Source organism: Leptidea sinapis, chromosome 31 (genome assembly GCF_905404315.1).
Source record: "Leptidea sinapis chromosome 31, ilLepSina1.1, whole genome shotgun sequence".
NCBI classification, from domain to species: domain Eukaryota; kingdom Metazoa; phylum Arthropoda; class Insecta; order Lepidoptera; family Pieridae; genus Leptidea; species Leptidea sinapis.
Genome location: NC_066295.1, coordinates 8,345,728 through 8,365,040, shown reverse-complemented (window position 1 = coordinate 8,365,040; position 19,313 = coordinate 8,345,728). Strand labels below are relative to the sequence as shown.

General features: G+C 33.9%; 2 protein-coding genes across 9 annotated transcripts in view; both read left to right on the top strand.

Annotated features, from left to right (window-relative positions):
* Positions 1-19,313, top strand: part of LOC126974069 (fasciclin-2-like) — a 171,323-nt gene that overhangs the window by 53,392 nt on the left and 98,618 nt on the right. The window lies entirely within an intron of this gene.
* LOC126974115 (uncharacterized) overlaps positions 1-19,313 on the top strand; it is a 250,369-nt gene that overhangs the window by 197,911 nt on the left and 33,145 nt on the right. The window contains exon 2 of one of the 2 annotated variants that reach the window (XM_050821537.1): positions 1,836-1,860. The exons of the other annotated variant lie outside the window; for it this stretch is intronic. The gene's annotated coding sequence lies outside the window, so the exon portion shown is untranslated. Of the gene's footprint in view, positions 1-1,835; positions 1,861-19,313 lie in introns of those variants that run through there. 2 annotated transcript variants of the gene reach the window in all.

Below are 19,313 nucleotides of genomic sequence, written 5' to 3'. Positions count from 1 at the left end.
AATGAAATTTTATATCTGATTGTAAACTGTTGAAATATTTTTTACATTTTTATGTATCGGAACTTAGAAATTCAAATAAGAGGATTATAGAAATTTTACAAGTTCTAATTTCAAACGGGACCAACGTCACTTTTATAAACACCACATACGCTTGCAATGCTGTGGATATTGAGGGACTTGCGAAGCAGTGGTGTGCAAAATAAGGATTTAAAAATCAATTATCTCTTCGGGAAAAACTACCACCATATATTTTAGTTAAAAAGAGCAGTTTACTTAAGAAAGTCTTACATCGGTAAGTCTTAAAATAAGAAATATAATATTTTATTGATGTAATTGCAAGTTGTGGAAAACGTTGTGGACTTCAAAAAGTTGCAAAAGGACGTTTAATAGCTTTACTATCAATTTTATACTTATAAGTAAATATAAAATATCTTATTTTATATCTATTTAACTACATGTGTAATGTAAGTATAACTATAATATAATAAATTATTTAGATATGTATTTTTCAAGCTTTTTATTCTATCCTTAACAAGCTTACCGTCATTTAAGCTTCCGTAAATCTCTTATAACTTAAATACTTACAAATATGTTTATCTTGTCAACTATATTAGTTTATAGTATATGTAAATAGTTAGTTACATGAGAGTCTGTCGAATACTAGGCTAGTAATCTTCTAGATAAATAGGTTTTCCAGTTTTAAAGCCAGGTATTGAAACTTACCAAACTTATATTATGCAAGAGACAATTAATTTCTTCAAAATCGGCTATCGAGCTACCCGATACAAGTGAAACTTTTTCCACAAAATGAAATAAATATCAGCATAACAATTTAAATAAAAAAAAATATATTATTATGATATACTATTTTCATTTTTATTAATAAAAAAAACCTTTGTCCAATATTCGAACCAGCTCTCCGGAATAAAAGCTAAAATCTAGCGCCTCGCACCACTCAGCTGACCTATCTCGAAGACAGTAATTGAAATTAGTGAATTGAACCCTACTCAGCGGCGGGTCCTAATGCAACATGCGATAGATGGTCGCAAAAATCTGTAGGCGATGTAATAATAGTTTCACTTTAATAACTTCCAACTACATAATATTAGCATAATAAATTGTATTACTGATATTAGTTGGGATTGTTTCGTAGGCAACCGCAATGCATCATACTTAAATAATATCTCTCTAAATGCATATCTTCAAGCCCCTTGCGACTAATTCAACTTCAATTTGTTTGAAGCGAATCTGCACTAGAGCTATGCGTCATTCTCAACTTTATGTGGGTTTCATATTCAAATTAAACGAATGTCTTATTAGAGTGAAATGTAGTTAAGTTGTCGAGGTACTAAGCAAGAAGTTATTTATATCTAATAATAATATTAATATCTGGGCGACCGAGCTTTGCTCAGATTTTAAAAAATATACAAAACATGAACAAAAAAAATACTAAAAGGAACGGGTGGATCACTTGGCGTTGCGTAGAGACGTCGCTTCATTGTGTGTCTTCTACCGCATTTATCACGGGGAGTGTTCCGAAGAGCTGCTTAACTTGATTCCTGCCGCCGAATTCCACCTTCGCACGACACGCCACAAGTTAGGATATCATCCTCACCATCTGGATGTGTGGCGGTCCTCCACAGTGCGGTTTTCAAGGAGCTTCTTCCTCGTACTACAACGCTGTGGAATGAGCTTCCGTGTGCGGTGTTTCCGGGACGATACGACATGGGTACCTTCAAAAAAAGCGGGTACACCTTCTTTAAAGGCTGGCAACGCTCTTGTGATTCCTCTGGTGTTGCAAGAAAATGTGGGCGGCGGTGATCACTTAACACCAGGTGACCCGTACGCTCGTTTGTCCTCCTATTCCAAAAAAAAAACATCTGGATTCAAACCGGGGTCTTCTGCTTTCCGGATCACCCAATGTCCCATCTGAACTATTATAGTCTCGTATATGGTGGCGAAATTTACTTTTGTATTCTAATATTATTGTAGCTGTTTCTCGATATAACACGGATAAACCTAGCTAGCTTGATTTCTCGCCCCGAAAGTACCTGTAGGTATACTTAATTTCATTAAAATCGTTGGAGCCGTTTGCAAGATTTACAATATATATATCCATATACAAGAATTGCTGGTTTAAAGATATTATATATTTTAATTACATTTATTAATATTATTTCTCTCAGTTGCGCCGAAGTAGTGAAATTTCTCTATAATTGGTCTTTATCAGCTGTTCCGTTGCGTTCGAAAGGCAATGATTGTATAAATTATTTACAATCGACTTGAAGCAAAATAATGAAAATAAAAGTTTAATGCTCGGTGTTGCGTACTTAATACCCGTTTACATTATCTGTAGACCTGATGTCGATGACGTCACATCGTCACTTTGGTACGGTGTGCAAAACAAGCATCACTAGGATGTTATTATTAATAAATAAACAACGAATTATTTTTACATTATTATAGATTGATTTAAAGGTGTTGCGTTATTATTATTATTTATTATTACTAATATACATAAAAATCAATGAAATAATCTGAGTTAATTAATTTTTTTTTCTGGTAGTAATATTATAGCCACGCAGAACAACAGAAACTACAGAACTATTAAAAACAATAGTCAAAACTTAACAATGAAAACTTCAAAAACAAGGAAGTGGTAGCACGAAAATATCACAACATGTACCTAACGGTAATTAATCTGCAGACTGTACTGACCCGCCAGGACTAGCGCAAGGGGAAGGGGAACGGGAGGGGGCTTCACGTTCTAGCGAGATCCAGATATAATTTTTTTTTTCTTATTGAATCTACCACTACATATATGCACATAGCAGAAATATATTCACGGTGCTTAACAATGGTATCCTTGGGAAATACCATTATCGTCAAATATTGTGAGTTTAAAGTTAAACACCACTTAAAATACTCTAGTACTTATGAAATAAAACACTTAATTTTAAATACTTAATGAAATTCATTTGTGAGCGAAAATTGAAACTGGTCCAATTGTAGTGTCGTTAATTAAATTTCCAGACGACAAAAGCCTATGTCCTACCTACAGGCATTTTTATGAGCAAGTATTTGTAAAGCGGTGAAGCTTTTATATGAAAGTCAGCTTTATCTAAAGCGTTTTGTGTCTGCTGCAACACTTAGAGATAGTGGCTCGAAAATAAAACACTGTTTTAAAATGAATATACTTCTTACATACTCGAATTGCTCCGGCTTTTCCCAGGTGTTATTTGAACACAAATACTGTGTAAGAATTCCTCTAATTCATTCATAATGGAAATAAAAATTACCAGTGGTGGTTTTGAAAAGACATTTGCCTAAAATATTGTAATAAAACTGGTAAACTATATAACAACTGGTGAGACGCTAAAAATACTCGAGGTCGTAATATTTGGCAATCATGTATGAATTAAAAAATACATTGAAAATAAATATTAATTGACTAGGTAAGTAATTAGTACACTTAACCGAAACTTAAATAATTAATTACGCAACCCATGGTCATCGCGTGGACGCACGGATTACACGCTAATCGCGGGGCGCGCAGGAGGCGTCGGCGCTTGCGTTCAACTAGCGTAAGAGCCATGCACTCAGCCGTAATATATATTCACACTTTAAGAATAGAGAAATTTGTCCAAAAATTAAGTATGTAATTATATTATATAATTTTAACAACGATTGAGTAACGAATAGTCTTCTTAGATATCGTTAGTGTCCCACTATAGTCCGACAACTACGTACGAGACCATCCCACGGGTGACAGACGTGGTAACGACGGTGGCAACGCGTGAGACTACCGTAACCTGCTACCGGCTTACTTCTTAGTACCCAGTCCCGCCATCTTCTCTCTTAAGTACCCCGCCCCGTATAATTTGCCAAGAATTTTGAGGAATACAAAATACACAACAATAAATTAATAGGCAGCACATTCGATTTCAGAGCAGAAGCTAGTGAAAGTATTTAAGTGTTGTTTATATAGAGTCGATAAAGTTAGATCATTAAGGAGCTTATGTTGTATTCTTTATAAGTGTTATTGAGTGAGCTTGCATAGCTATAAAGTTTAATTATGGCTGCTGTTACTTTCTTATTATGATGAAGATAGCCTGTTACAAAACAAATGTGTTTAAATATCTTTATTCGTAGCCTTATACTGCTCCTGAAAATGCTTTTAAAATTAAATGATCTATGTTTCTGTATTTTACGGGTAGACTCTAAAAAAAGATGTCGGCATAATTTCAAGTTTCTGCCATGCTTTTTTGTGGAGGGAGAGGACACACTAGCATACGTATACGGGTCATCTGATGGTATGAGATTATTGCGGCACGTTCTCTCTTGTAACACCTTATGAAGCGTGGAATAATATAAACATATACTAGGATCGAAGCTGGACAAAAGCCTCCCCTGCCAGAGAAAGATCACGACGATCGGTCCTGAGCTGCCCTCATCCAACGTGTTCCAGCGATCTTGATCAGATTGTCGGTCCATCTTGTGGGGGGCCTACCAACACTATCTTCCGCTACGTGACATTTGAGGACTTTACTGCCCCAATGGCCATCTATCCGTCGAGCTATGTGCGATACTACCCACTGCCACATCAGTTTCGCAACCATATGAGCTATGTTGGTGTCTTTGGTTCTCCTACAGATCTCCTAATTAGTGATTCGGTCTCGCAGGAAAACTCCGAGTGTAGCCCTCTCCATTGCCCTCTGAGCGACCATGAGCTTTCCCATCAGGCCTATAGTTAGCGATCACGTCTTTGTAGCGTAAGTCATCACTGGCAACACACGCTGGTTGAATACTTTCGCCTTCAGACACTGTAGTATTTGGGACAAGAAGATAAGTAATATAAATATCAAATATAAATTGTTAAATAATTGTTGGAAAAATTCACTTTGAAGTCATTAAACCTTATCCGTGTTGCTATAATTAAATGGAATTATCATAACAGTTACGTGCTCTTGGTTATGAGACCTATTGTACTTCTGTCCCACAACAATTATATTGTAACACGATGTATTTTATCTATAATTATAATTAGAATGGGAGCATTTCGCGCTTCTAAGGGGCGTATAGTGCAGCTTCTACGTTACTGCCTCACTTTGTAATTTTTTTTTTAAATTAATAAAAAAAAATGGCAGTTGTAGAGACTGCCGATAGAAGTTAAAACTTAAAATATGAAATTTCATAATGTTTAAAAATAATTAAATTATTAATTTCATTTATTTTTAATATTTGTTTTCAATAATATATTAATCAAATAAAAACACATTTCAACAATGCATATTATTCACACATTGAACTTTTCACTAAATCCATTTAGTTATCCACAGCACTAATGTTGCACAAAACGTCAGCTGTGTAGCTACAGGTATACTGCTGTAAGTGTCCAACGCAGCTAAAGAAATTGTCACTTCAAAAATACAATATTATTCGTTTGACTTTTAGACAATATAGATACCTTCCATAGTAATATCTATAAGTATGTACGTGATAAGTTCCGACATTATTAACAAGCAAAGCGAAACACAATTTTAATTAAAAACTTAAATACCATCATTACCCTTCGCTTTACAGACAGGATTAATTAGAGTGCAACTATTATTAATGTCGAAGAATTTTATGTAAAAATACTTTGATGAACAAAAAGGCAAACCTTATGCTGCGTTTTATAGTGAAATATTGTTTAGTAGAGGATATACTGTTACATTGAAACTACTTAACACTACTTAGAATTTTGAATATTACTTTAAGCATATTTGTGCATGAATGTAGACGCATTCGCAGTCTGCTATATGTACATACATACATGCACACACTATAGCTGCGTTAATAAAAACAGCTTTAAAACAATACCAAGTACCAGAAAATTCAAATTTGTCCTGAATTTGATTAAGTTGTATACAGGAGGCAAATAAATATAAATGTCAATTTACCATTTGGCAAAGGAAACCGGATAAAATACGGAAGTTTGAAATAATGCATAAGTTTGAGTTACTCGATGCGAGAATTTCAAAGAAATAAATCGGGAAAGTTCTAGAGGTTTCAGTTTGCTTATATGCATTATGAAGGAATTTATTTTTATACTCTTTCCTACTTTTATAAATCTGAAAGCAATGAGAAACACACCTCTATTTTAAGATCCTTTGATTTTATTTCAGTTCAGGTATTATAATATAAAACTGTATATTTATACCGAGTGCTTTGACTTCAGTTTTATGACTAAGTTTCAATGCAGCATTCATTATGATATTTCTATATAATATTATTTTTCAAATGTTATTTTTCATCAAATTAAATAATTCAAACACTGTTTTAAATCTTATGTTAACCGGTATTTTAGGTAATTCCGGTTTTATTAGATTACTAGCCGCTTCCACCCGCTTCGCTGGGCGAATTTTAAAAGGAAATATATTAATGAAGGAATCTTGAAATTCGAAAAATCAGTAGCCATATCAGTAACCATCTAGGATAAATTTCGCATCGAATGGTGGTAGTTTCATATCGATACGATCAGTGATTTAGGCGTGATTGAGCCTTAAATAAAATATATATTATTAATTCTGTGAGTATTTTTTGACACAACACGTAAACACTCAAAAACTACTGAAGGTTTTCGGATGATATATATTAATTACCATTCTATGCGAAATTAAATCACAAATAACCTTTTAATTTTGGTATCATTTCAATTCTATGTAAGGTATTTACTATTTTCAATACAGGTGTTAGTAGTAAAAGTAAGTTAAGTAGTTTTATTATTCAATATACTCAGTTGAATTACTTAACATGTAATACACTGTATTCCTTTGAATATTGTTTTAATAAGTGGTTACAGAATTAACAGGTTAAACGTTATTGTCAAAGTAAATACTGGCACGTAATACGGTTAATAACAGAACTTTGAAACAATTACAGTAATTTAACAGTGAACTGTACTCGATTCGTAAATCGCATTAATCCGAGTCGTCGGTATCAAAAATAAACGTTAATAATATGTTAAACGTTGGAGAATAAATATTTTTTTTTAATGAAAATAAGCTACGAGACGAGCAGGACGTTCAGATGATGGTAATTGATATGGGCATTAGCATCGTGTTAGAGAGAATGGGAAATGCTACAGAGATACTTACGTCTATTAAGGATTATTAGTTAGAATATTTTGGACGTGTGATGCGTAATGCCAAGAAATATGAACTCCTTCAACTAATCATGCAAGGGAAAGTGGCAGGCAGGAGGAGGCCTGGCCGCAGAAGGATATCGTGGCTTAAAAACTTGAGCCAATGGTTTGGGAAGAGCACAAGATCTTTATTTAGAGCAGCTGTGTCGAAAGTTGAAATTGCCCTAATGATTGCCAACCTTCGCAAGGAGACGGCACGGTAAGAAGAAGCCCATTACAATGCAGTGCCGCTCAGGATTCATGAAAAGCCCATAAATTTTGAGAGGCACTACAATTACGCTCGTCACCTTGAGACAGAAGATGTTAAGTCTCGTTTGCCCAGTAATTTCACTAGGTACGGCGCCCTTCAGACCGAAAAACAGTAATGTTTACACATTACTGCTTCACGGCAGAAATAGGCGCCGTTGTGGTACACATAATCTAGCCGGCATCCTGTGCAAAAGAGCCTCCCACTGGTAAAAATATGATATTATGAATATTACAACTTGGCAACCATCACTTTCTGCTCATTAAACCATATACATTTAATTGTTGATTTAAAAGTAATCCTTCAATCGTAAAAGTGAATAAATCATTAAAAAAGTATGATGAATAACTTTTAATAACCAACAAAGCAGAGTTTTGGATGACAGAATCACGATATATATCTCGCGCTAAACTTTTAGATTGCTCCGACGTTGGTATGCGCACTAACAAAAATAGGAAAAAAACGAATACGGAATATATCTGCGCAAATAGGTGCGAGAGCCAATTTCAGAGCGAATTACAGGTTTGGCTCGCCAATATATATGGGTATACCATCAAATCATTTGTTCATCTATAAACATAAAATGTAAACGATGCATGCATTAACTTCTGAACGTATGGAGATGTTACTATAACAGTTGTATGTATTTTCCATAGATTATTTGCAACTTATTTTTGTTTGGGGCTAATTTGCCATCTTATTCCTCATATCCTCATACTATAAGATTGAGTAGTGGCTCAGTGGTAAAGTGTGTCAGGATTTCGCTATAGATTATAGTAACATTAATAAAATTGTAAAATAATCTTTTTGTTAGAAAGATGCGGGACTCAAACCCACGACCTTTCGCGTTCCGTGCGAGTGCTCTGCCAACTGAGCTAACCGTTCGAATGACGTATCGTCATAAAATCTTGTATGCTTTGTTCAACTCTCAGGTGTTGGCTTCATCTACAGGATCTACTTTACAGTTGATAACCTGCTCAACCCCAATATTTGCATATTAGGAAATTGACTTGAGATGTCGCTCTTGTAAATCTAAACAAATTGTTATGTTTTTAAAGTGATTGTTGTGGTGAAATTATGTATATGGTATGGTGAAAATATGGTATACTTTGTCAGCCTTATTAATAGGCGCAATGTAAAGTTACTCCAAGTTTAAAATTACTTCTACTAAAGGTAACATAAAGAGAACAAGTTTTAAATTTGGAATAACTTTACTTCGCGTTTATTATTACACAGTGTGAGCTTAGCATATATTCACTCTAACGTTATGTTCCATCACATTACTTGACGTTGCTATACTTGACTCATAGCTTGACACCACGAGTCTGCATAATTGGAGACTTTGCACTTAAAGGCTCGACGAAATGCGAGACTGTTTTGCCCTAGACAACCACTTAGTTCATTAGCTTAGTTTGCACCGTAATTAAGTTTTGCCGCTTTACCTATGAGCTCAGTGAATGCACAATATTTTTAGAGCGTGTAAACATCTTTCAGGATTGACTAAAATAGTAACTTTTGATTACTAAATACAATTGAAATGTGTTATTCGGGCTTCGGTACCATAACTTCTTTTTTTAATACGAGTCGACCAGCACTCAGAGTTTAGCTAATGGTAATTGATACGCCCTGCACATTACAATGCATTGCCGCTCAAAAGAATCTTAAAAACCCTCAACAATTCTGAGCGGCTCGTCACCTTGACACATAAGATGTAAAGTCTTATTTCCCATTCCAGTCAATATTTATTCTTAATTTTGTAATTTTGTATTACGTAATAAAAACTCGTACAAAAAACTTCATTGTTATCTAAACCAGCTTTGATTTTAGCCAGAGCATATAGTCAGACAGCAAACACATATTTTACTTTGTTTTTTTACCCGTATCTTGCAGGAATTTCAATTTTACCCATATTATTTTTGACTCGGGGATAATTTGTTTAATATCAAGCCGATTAGTCTTATCGTTTCACTGTTCCTATAAACTTCTCATTTGAGTTATATTCTGAAGAAATATACCATTTTAAACGTTCATTATACCAAATGTTGTAGAAAGTATATTTCCGATAATGAAGGAACATGAATATGAAATAATATAATTTGCTACAGCCTAACGAGACAGTTGTACGACGTCTACTTTGAATATTTAAATGATTTTATTACGGCACTTAGTCTTACTAAGGACTATTACATGGCAACATATATCATAGCTGTTCAATAATGAATTCAACCTATTTTCATACCGTAATTGCTTGTATTGCAATTGAAAATGTTTCGTATACGTTTTAATGCGGATTTTATTTGCTCCGGTATATTTCTCTTCGTATTTCGTTTGGCTTATTTTGCAAATTTTAATGTAATGTTATTAGTTTTTTAATGTATATCTAAAATCTAGAAAATAGGAGGGACGTACTCCTGGTTATATATTTATGGAAAATTTTGCGTGGTATGGTGAGTCATCCAGCCTTACTGGAGCTATTAGGTCTGTGGGTACCGGATGGACGTGCTACAAGGCGAAGGCGATAGCAGCTGCTCGTAATTCCGCGAGCGATAACCAATCTTATGCGAGACACGCCTTTTACAGACGCTTTACGAAATTTAAATGAACTTTCGCATAGGATTGACTTTTTTGCTTGCTCACTGAACGAGTTTAAAATTAGAGTAGTTGTTGTATGTTCTAGGTATAGTAATTACTAATTAGTATAGTAATAATCTAGTATAGTAGGTAAAGATTGTTAGTAGTAGCTCTAAGATTAGATAGTAGATGTTTGTATTAATTTCAATACTTAAATTTAAGTCAAGCCTCAATCGCAATAGGTCACTCTGTAAGGATAGGGGCTTTATTGGTTAAATAAATAAATAAATATCTAAATACTAATAAATGGAGAGCCATTTTTCTTTTGGTTATCCTGCGAAAACTACTGGAGCAATCGGAATTATACTTATACTATATCTGAAACTGAACTTTTCCGGAACCTATATTTTTTGACTAAGAAATACCTATATATTCGCAATACTAATAATTCAGTCAGTGAAATTTCTCTACAAAATATGACAATTCAAACAATGAGCGGGCACGGGAAACTTAATTAATATGGCAAAACAACGCTTACCAGCACTTTTAATACAAAAAAAGTTCTTTTTATATAAGAATTTTTGTAAAAAAGAAAAGTAATATATGTACACACACAATGGTCCTAATATTCTTCCTTGACTTGTTCCAGTCTTTTTTCTGGGTCATCCAGAAAAAAAACGAGAGTTTTATTTGACATGCGTGATTTGACTTCGGTATTTGCTCACAGGGCAAATATTTTTAATTATATCTCTTCACATATGCCTTTACATTACAATACAGAGTGCTTTCAAAAGTAAGTGTAATATCAATGAAAAATCTCTTCATTTAAATAAAAATACCTCATTCCTAACATATAATTTGACGATTTATATAACATATGGTTAGGAAACCTACGTTAGGACTACTGAGCTATGGACCCCGAGTTCGAGTCCGGTTGGTTCAAAATTTTGTATGAGCAAGATTAATGTTTGTTTCTGAGTCATCGATGTTTATATTTTTATTTATGTATGTTAATATAAAATGTTATATTAAGTCAGGTTAATATATATAACATATTTTTTCAATAATTAATTGGTATCTATTCTGACGAAATAACGGCGTTCAATACTGGCTCGATCAGTACAAAAATTTTGTAATGAAAACAAAGTCATTCTGCTTAGAATGCAAAACGTATACAATCTGTGTTAAGATAACAGAACTGCAAGATAATCAATTGTTTACAAAAAATATTGTAAAATGTTGCCTGACTCAACTCTGAACTTTGCAAAAACTACTGTTGATTGATATACACCGACACCGGCGAGACGAGAACCAGACCACACAACAACATGGCATACTTCAATCCATTTTTTTTTTATAGAAGAGGACATTCTGATTTTACAACGATTGATAGATTATATTAGCAGCGTACATACAACATATTTATAAAGGTAATGCCTGCCTAGCAGGCATAACATAATATGCACCACTAAATTTAAGTACGAAATAAGTGTATCAATGTAGGAATATTATTGGTTTGGGAGTTAGTATGGCGGGGAGAGGAACTGGTGATTTATGAATAAGATTGTGAATTGAATTTGTCAATAATTTGGTATTTTTGTTATTAATCGTTTGTTTTTTTTTCTCATAAATGTGTTCAGTTATGGTAACTTATTACGTTTATTGGTAATTTCAAATACCAGTGTAGTTGTATATACATGTATTTACACCATTATTTAATATTTCCTCATTCAAAAATTAGGAAAGACACTGTGAGGAAACTTAAATGGAAATGGGCTGGAACACGTTGGAGAAGAGAGTGGGAGAAGTAAAAATTGTGGAACACTTAAGAGTTGACAATTGTACAATTTTAGAACATAATTAGTGTGCTGCATCCAATATACGACATATTTTCTTAATTACTTTTAGTACCAGGGTAACTGGCATGATTGCTTGAAAGTTTCATTAAAATCGACCAAGGCGTTTTGGAGTCCAAAATTAACTCCGTTAATTATGGACGTCTTTGTATAGTACCTATGTATATTATTATATAAGTCTACCACATGTTTCTCAATTACGTCATTGTAAGTTGAAAAGTCATAACAATTTGTTTAGCAAAGAACTTGCAACTGTGAATTCTTGTATTCAGTTTTAATATATGGGCCGCAGTAATTTATCGGCAATGGATATTAATGACTATCGTAGTTGTTGTTTATTCCTTTGTGGCACTTAAATATATTATAATAAGTATCAATTTAGACCTGATATTAATGTAGGTACAATCTATTGACCTGGCGCCTACTAGATTTAGACTACTGCAGTAGTATAAATGGACTACATATTATTGAAACTATTCTATAAAGAGCTAAACACATTCCCTCTTATTCATAATAGTCCGCTAACTTTAAACAGCCGCCTAGGAGTGTTTTTTCTTATTCTGACTTAGGTCAATAGAAGAAGACAGAGTGAGAATTAGCAATGCTTTAAGTTAGCAGATTTTTATGATTAAGGGGGATTATCTTTATAGCTGAAAATCTCATTAATATTTATGTAAAAATAATTGAACAATAAAACGCATAACTTATTTAAAAGACTTGAGAACATAAAAGGATTGTGTGGGTTTATGAAACCACGGTTAAAGTGAAATTTTTTTTCACATTATAGACATTTAACTAATCTTAATTTTATACTTGGAAAATTGTAATGATGAAGGGAAATAAAAGTAGACTAAGTCTCCAACTAATATTTCTATTGAACTCTGTGTCTTAGCGATGGTTACTATAAATGAGTCCTAGTCTATACACTACACGGTCAGCTGCTGCGAATTATAGGCGCCGCCCGACCGTCACGCGACGTGCGACACACAGACGAAAAAGTTTGAGACGATGTAATAAAAGTTTCACTTTAAAAAGAAACAAAATTAATTATTTACCTAATTACAGTATTGTGTTACTTGAGCATGAATAATTAAAAAAAATAGGAACAAAGTTCTGTGTAATGACGAGTGCAATCACGATGCCGCACAGAACTTCATTCAATAAAGAATTTTGAGCAACACTTAAAAGAATCTACATTTCTTTTTTTTATGGAATAGGACGACAAACGAGCGTACGGGTCACCTGGTGTTAAGTGATCACCGCCGCCCACAATCTCTTGCAACACCATAGGAATCACAGGAGCTTTGCCGGTCTTTAAGGAATGAGTATGCGCTTTTTTTAAAGGTACCCATGTCGTATCGTCGCGGAAAAACCGCATAAGGAAGCTCATTCCACAGCTTTGTAGTACGTGGTAATTTTTCATTAGTTAGACATATTGCGACGTACGTAACTAAATTTGTGTTGTGGAACTTTTTACTGTAACGCATAAGTGCGTCATATGGTAGCTAGTTTTGGTACTCTTGATGGGCACTTGAATACACGTGCGTTTTATCGTTCACACTGCAGAATGTAGATACAATTTGATTTATTTAACGGTTTGACTAAATTGTATTATTTCTGCATTCTTTGAATTTTAGAAATGCTAAATTACAATTTAGATTTATTAGCTTTTTTATATTTTGGTTATGTTACGATGATCCTATGCTTAGGTTATTATTGAAGTTATACTTCTTAAGGCGCGTTATGAAAAAATTATGAGAGTGAAATTTTAAGATGCGCGCGCAACACTGTTACACAAAAGTACCAGGGTGAAGTTGGTTCCTAAAAATTTCTGACGTTTGCCATTTTTTGACATTCTTTTTTTTTTTTGGTTTCCTCGTCCATTATTAGGACAAGCAAAGGGTTCCAGCCTATTCCAGTTATTTAATAATTAATTGTCAAAGCCATCTTTGCAAGATTTTTACAATATTATTCTTTATGAGAAGTATAACTTGTTGCTTGCATACATAAGCACACACACATACTTTTTTTAAATATTTGGTTATGTTACGACGATACTATGCTTCGATTATTATTAAAACTTACTGACTATTCGGGATTCTATCCTGCTCCAGAATTGGTGACTCTGGCGCTCTAACAAGTTTTAAATTTCATGGTCTGTATCTATCACTTCGTTTGGAGTATAATTTTGTTTATTTTATTTGCTAATTCCTCAATAGTCGAATCTAGATAAGAGTACTTACAAAAGTTTGATCGTCTTTCATGCTGTGTTGTACAAATTTTAGAACTATGCCCTGACAAGTGACTAAGCAATTGATGAACGTATAAAGGTTAAAAGTAGAACAATTCAAAATAAAAAGTTCATACACTAATTAGAACGTGTGAAGACCCCTATAGCCCTGCCTACTGATCTAGAGGTCCTGGGTTCGATTCCCGGTAGGTGCAATCATTTATATGATGAATATGAATGTTTGTTCCCGAGTCATGGATGTTTATTTATGTTTATGTATGTTTACGTAAGTATATTGTATCAAATATATCGTTGTCTTGTAGCCATAGTACAGCCTATGCGTAGTTTGGGGCAAGATAATTTATGTAAGAGTGTGTCAAAATTATTATTATAAAAACTATAATTCTGAGAGAAGAAACTTTTTAATAATTCATATACAACATATTCAAAACTATATTGATTCTTATGTGACGATCATTATAATAATTGCTACAAAATTAATAAACTCTGCTACAATTCAACAAAATAACGAATGTATCAACTGCGAATTTCAAAAGCGCTCCGAAGTTCAGTGCTCTGATTTCAATGATACATCGTAATTTAAACGTGTTATTTGTTGTATAAACTGGTAACAAGATACATAAATTCTGTTTGATTTATGATTGTTTGTACAACAGCTGTTGAATTATTGTGACCACTTTCATTAGTGAAAAAGCTATGGTATCTCTACTTTGAAACATGGCAAATTTTGCATGAATTTTGTGATCGATTCTAAGGCTTGTATAGTTCTGTGTGAACTCAGCTTACCGCTTTGTCTACCAGGTCTACCTATGAATGCAAAAGATCAGAATATGTTTGTCTCTGGGGCACGAAAATTACTTTGCCGATTTGCTTCCATAAACTGAAAATATGTTGCGCATTTTAATAAATAGAAACTTCTAGCGAAGTAGGGTGGACCGTTGACTGACACCGCAGTGGTTCGTTTCTCGTCCGGCCACATAATGTTGTTTTGGTTTTCGAATTCATATAACATGTACGTTTATTCGACCCTTGATTGGGGGGGCAGAAAAGTACCCGAATGGCGACCACGTACCGGAAGACGCAGTGTTGGCGGGCCCCCCACAAGATGGACCGACGATCTGGTCATCAAGATCGCTGGAATACGTTGAATGAGGCAGCGCAGGATCGATCGTCGTGGAGATCTTTGGGGGAGGCTATTGCCCAGCAGTGATCGTCTTGTATTTGGTCCTTTTGTCATTCTTTTGACAACAGAGTATATTGTAACATATATCATCAATACTGCTCTTACATAAAAAAAAAACTCGTTGATAACTGCGGCATAGTTGTTACTCTAATACAGACTTTAGATAGAAATAAACTGAAACTAAATGCGATATTTATCTAATTACAACTAACTCTAACTAAATTTTAATTAGTAAAACAGTTATCGGACATTATAGCCGTTCCCTTTTCGTTTTTTAACACATCGTGGGCACCATAAAATGAGTTGGGCCATTGGCAATGTATCATTAATGATATCACATGAACGGTGGCATGTTTCACTATTGGATCACCGATAAAATATATTTGTAGATTCAATTCTCGGAAGGCATCACGTACAATGTTTAGTCTATGAACATTTATGATTGTAATAATTGGACGTAAGTAATTCTTGAAAAACTTTCCAAGCAGCAAACATCACATTTTAAGGAATTCGTGTTTAAAGTTTAATAAATATTAGTGTATTGTATATGACAAGGAAAGAACCTCTGTATTGTTTTTAAAAGGTGTGACGTCATTACTGTTGACATCACATTTGCTATCTTGCTGAAGATCACTCATTGGTTCTTCTAAAGAAAACTACACGAGCAGGTATTTTATTACTTTCGTTTATTCAACGGGTGGCGTTACGACGTCCCAGAGAGGTTCGTACCGTACGACAGCCCGAGCACGACTGACTCGAGTGTCTTTTTTTTTTCGTTAAATGACCGTGCGGCTGTATTTATAGGACCCGGCGCACGTGCTACTTCACGTGTTTTTGCGCCGATATATATATTGTATTAATTATAGTGGTTGGGCTACTAAGCCATGATGTCATTTAAAGAGTGATAGTAGGGTTGCCATTTTTGTCAGTCCGTTAATATGAATCACGTGACCAGTTTTGTCTTCTTAACTCAATTTCGACATGATTGTGGATTGGAACGTTTTTCTGGAATAACGTCCAATTATAAGCGGCAGAAATCTATCAGGAATTGAAATGTTTACAAACCTAGAACGCCTTATATATTTCAAATAACACAAGACAAACACTGTTCCAAATATAACATTTTGTTTTTGGTAAAATTATTCGAAGCATAGTTAAATAATAATTCATCTAAAACTACTCGAATATAAAATAGATTTTATGTAAAACACATTAATTTTCATAACAAAATTGCAGTAAAAGGAAACCATTGCACTTGTTGGTATTGAAAATGTTACTCATAACTAAAAGATACAATCCTTAATAAACAATAACAAGCTTCCAATAATTTATTAGTGTTCGTTTAAATCCAGATGTTATCATTCTGTTGGCGAAACGTAAATAAATTGGATCATTCAACTCTCAGATACATTATCCCATAACTAATAATATGTATTCTTATTGCATTCCATTATTTATTATCACACTATATAATATATTTCATACCAATAGCTTTTTAGCAAAACATCTCGTTCCATGAGTTACTTACAACTTCGTGGAACTTTCCTGTAAAAAAAAATAATATCATTAGCATCAATAGATAAAATGTGACTGCTGCGAACATGTCGAAAAAAATAGCGGTCAACTGTTAACCTCTATTTTCAGCAATGTACGCATGCACACTCCTTAGTGTACTAATATACCTCTTATGTATTTATACGTTTCTAAGCTAGCAAATAAACGCGAAAGTAATACAGTCGTCAATCAAGTAAGGTATTTCAGAAAACCTAATGTAATCTGTTAGACAACGATATGTTTTGCCTGCTTCTTCTAGTAGTTTCAATTCTTATATTCGTTGTTTTCAGTTTTTGTTGAAAATAGAATAAAAAAATTGCCCAGTATTATGCTCAACGTTTGCCAACTTCTATTGTATCAAATTTCCCATAAAGTTACTCAAACTTTTAAAATTGTAAGTCGACTTTTACGATTTTAAATTGCTTTTAAGCCAACTGTATAGTGACTCAACCGTGGTCTCTGGTCCATTAAGCGAAATTCTAACAATTCTCATGCAGGTAACATATAACTTTTCACGCAGCAACAGTTTTCACAACGTACAAGTACTTGGTAACAATTGAGTTAAATAAATCAACAGGTATCGTTCGCTAAATTTATATCCCTTTGTTAATCCTTATCGACGTCAAAAAAGCACGTATTTCTTCAGACTATGTCTAATGCCAACTGCCCACTACAGTATGCTATAATATTACAAGCTATCTCTAAATTACTTGAATTTTTCATCAACTTAAATAATTCTAGATGATTCCATATTTAGTGATTACACTTTCAAAAGACTTCTTACCTAGTACAGTTATTTCGTGTAAATATTTATCAACTTACAGTATTCCCCAACCATAACATCTCAGGGACCTTCAAATTTAGGGATTACTTCTAAGGCCGCTTATTTAAGGCGAGTGTAAAACATTTTTTTTATGAAAAAGAGAGACGAGACGAGCATGACGTTCAGCTTATGGTAATTGATACGCCCTGTGCATTACAATGTAGTGTTGCTCAGGATTCTTGAAAAACCCAAAAATTCTGAGCTGTTAAGAGATATTAAGTCTCTCTCTAGCCGGCATCGTGTGCAAAGGAGCCTCCCACTGGTGAAGTCTTTTATTTAGCACTTTTTAACGGATTAAAATGCGTATATTTGTAACTGTGTTTTTACATTAAATTCTTGCGTAAAACTTACCTTGACCTTTCCAGAGCACGTTTTCAGGGGGGAAAATCTATTGTAAAAGACACAGTAATAATTACCCGCGTTTTAATCCTTAAAAAAGTGTTTTATTTAAAAGCACTAGCATTGCAGATGTTCACAGATGGTCAACGGTTTCACTTCCCTTCAGGTGATCTGCTTCCCCGTTTGACTCCTATGCCGAATACTAAAAATATCATGTATGTATAACATGGTATAGCATTATTGCTTGCAATCTTTGGAATACTTTTATGATTTTAGATCGGTCTATTTGTATATTTTCTGTTATCTGACAGTTGAAACGGGTTCAAGTAAAAATATAGTGTCTTAATTTGAATCACAATCCAATAATTTGCAAATAAAAATAAAATAAATTTAATAAAAAAAAAATTATACGAATATCGCATGCTAATAATGTGGTTTTTTTCTATTATATATGTTTCTACTCTCTGTTTTTGAGTTTATCTGTGACAAACAAACATAATATAAATTATACTTAATCTTAATTTTTATTATAGATATTAGTGAAGATAAATTCTATTATCAAGGTCATAGTTTCCTATGTAGTGGGCGCAATCCTTAACACATAAAACCACAATATCTTCGATAAAAGAAGCTATGTCTAAAGGTACGTGCAGTACCGAGGTCTGCTTTAAGTTGGTATAAATGTTTGTTATTGTAACAAGTGTTAAACAATCTCATTTTGGCTCGAAAGAACAAAGAGTTTTGTTGCGCAGACTTATTTTTGCTTCGATGCGTGTTTACGATCGACAAATCGGTTTTTATGACTGAGATTTAACTGAACTTTTGATGTTATTACAATCCTGTGTTGAAGTTTATGAAAAATGTACATTCAAGAAAGTTATACGTAATACCTATCAATAATTAAGGCTGTCAATTGAAAAACAAGTATATGAATTCATTACAGATTATATGATTTTTCTACATCGACAGCTTAGGAAAGCAAACGTTACAAATAAGTCTCAGTGAGTCATCCCACTTTGTGCAGTTTGCAGAGCTACTGGAAACCCTAGCAATAACAGGTGGCAGCAAAGCTGAAAAGCTGCCACTATTAAACCTACACTTCCTCGTACTAGACGGCCTTATTATCTCCAGACCTCGCTAGAACGTGAAGCCCCTTCCCGTTCCCCTTTCACCCCCTCGCGCTCGTCCTGTTGCGTCAGTACGGTTTGCACTTTCATTACCGTTAGGAACATTTGTGATACTGCTTTGTTTTTGAAGATTTTGTTGTTATGTTTGATTTTTGTTGTTAATAGTTCTGTAGTTT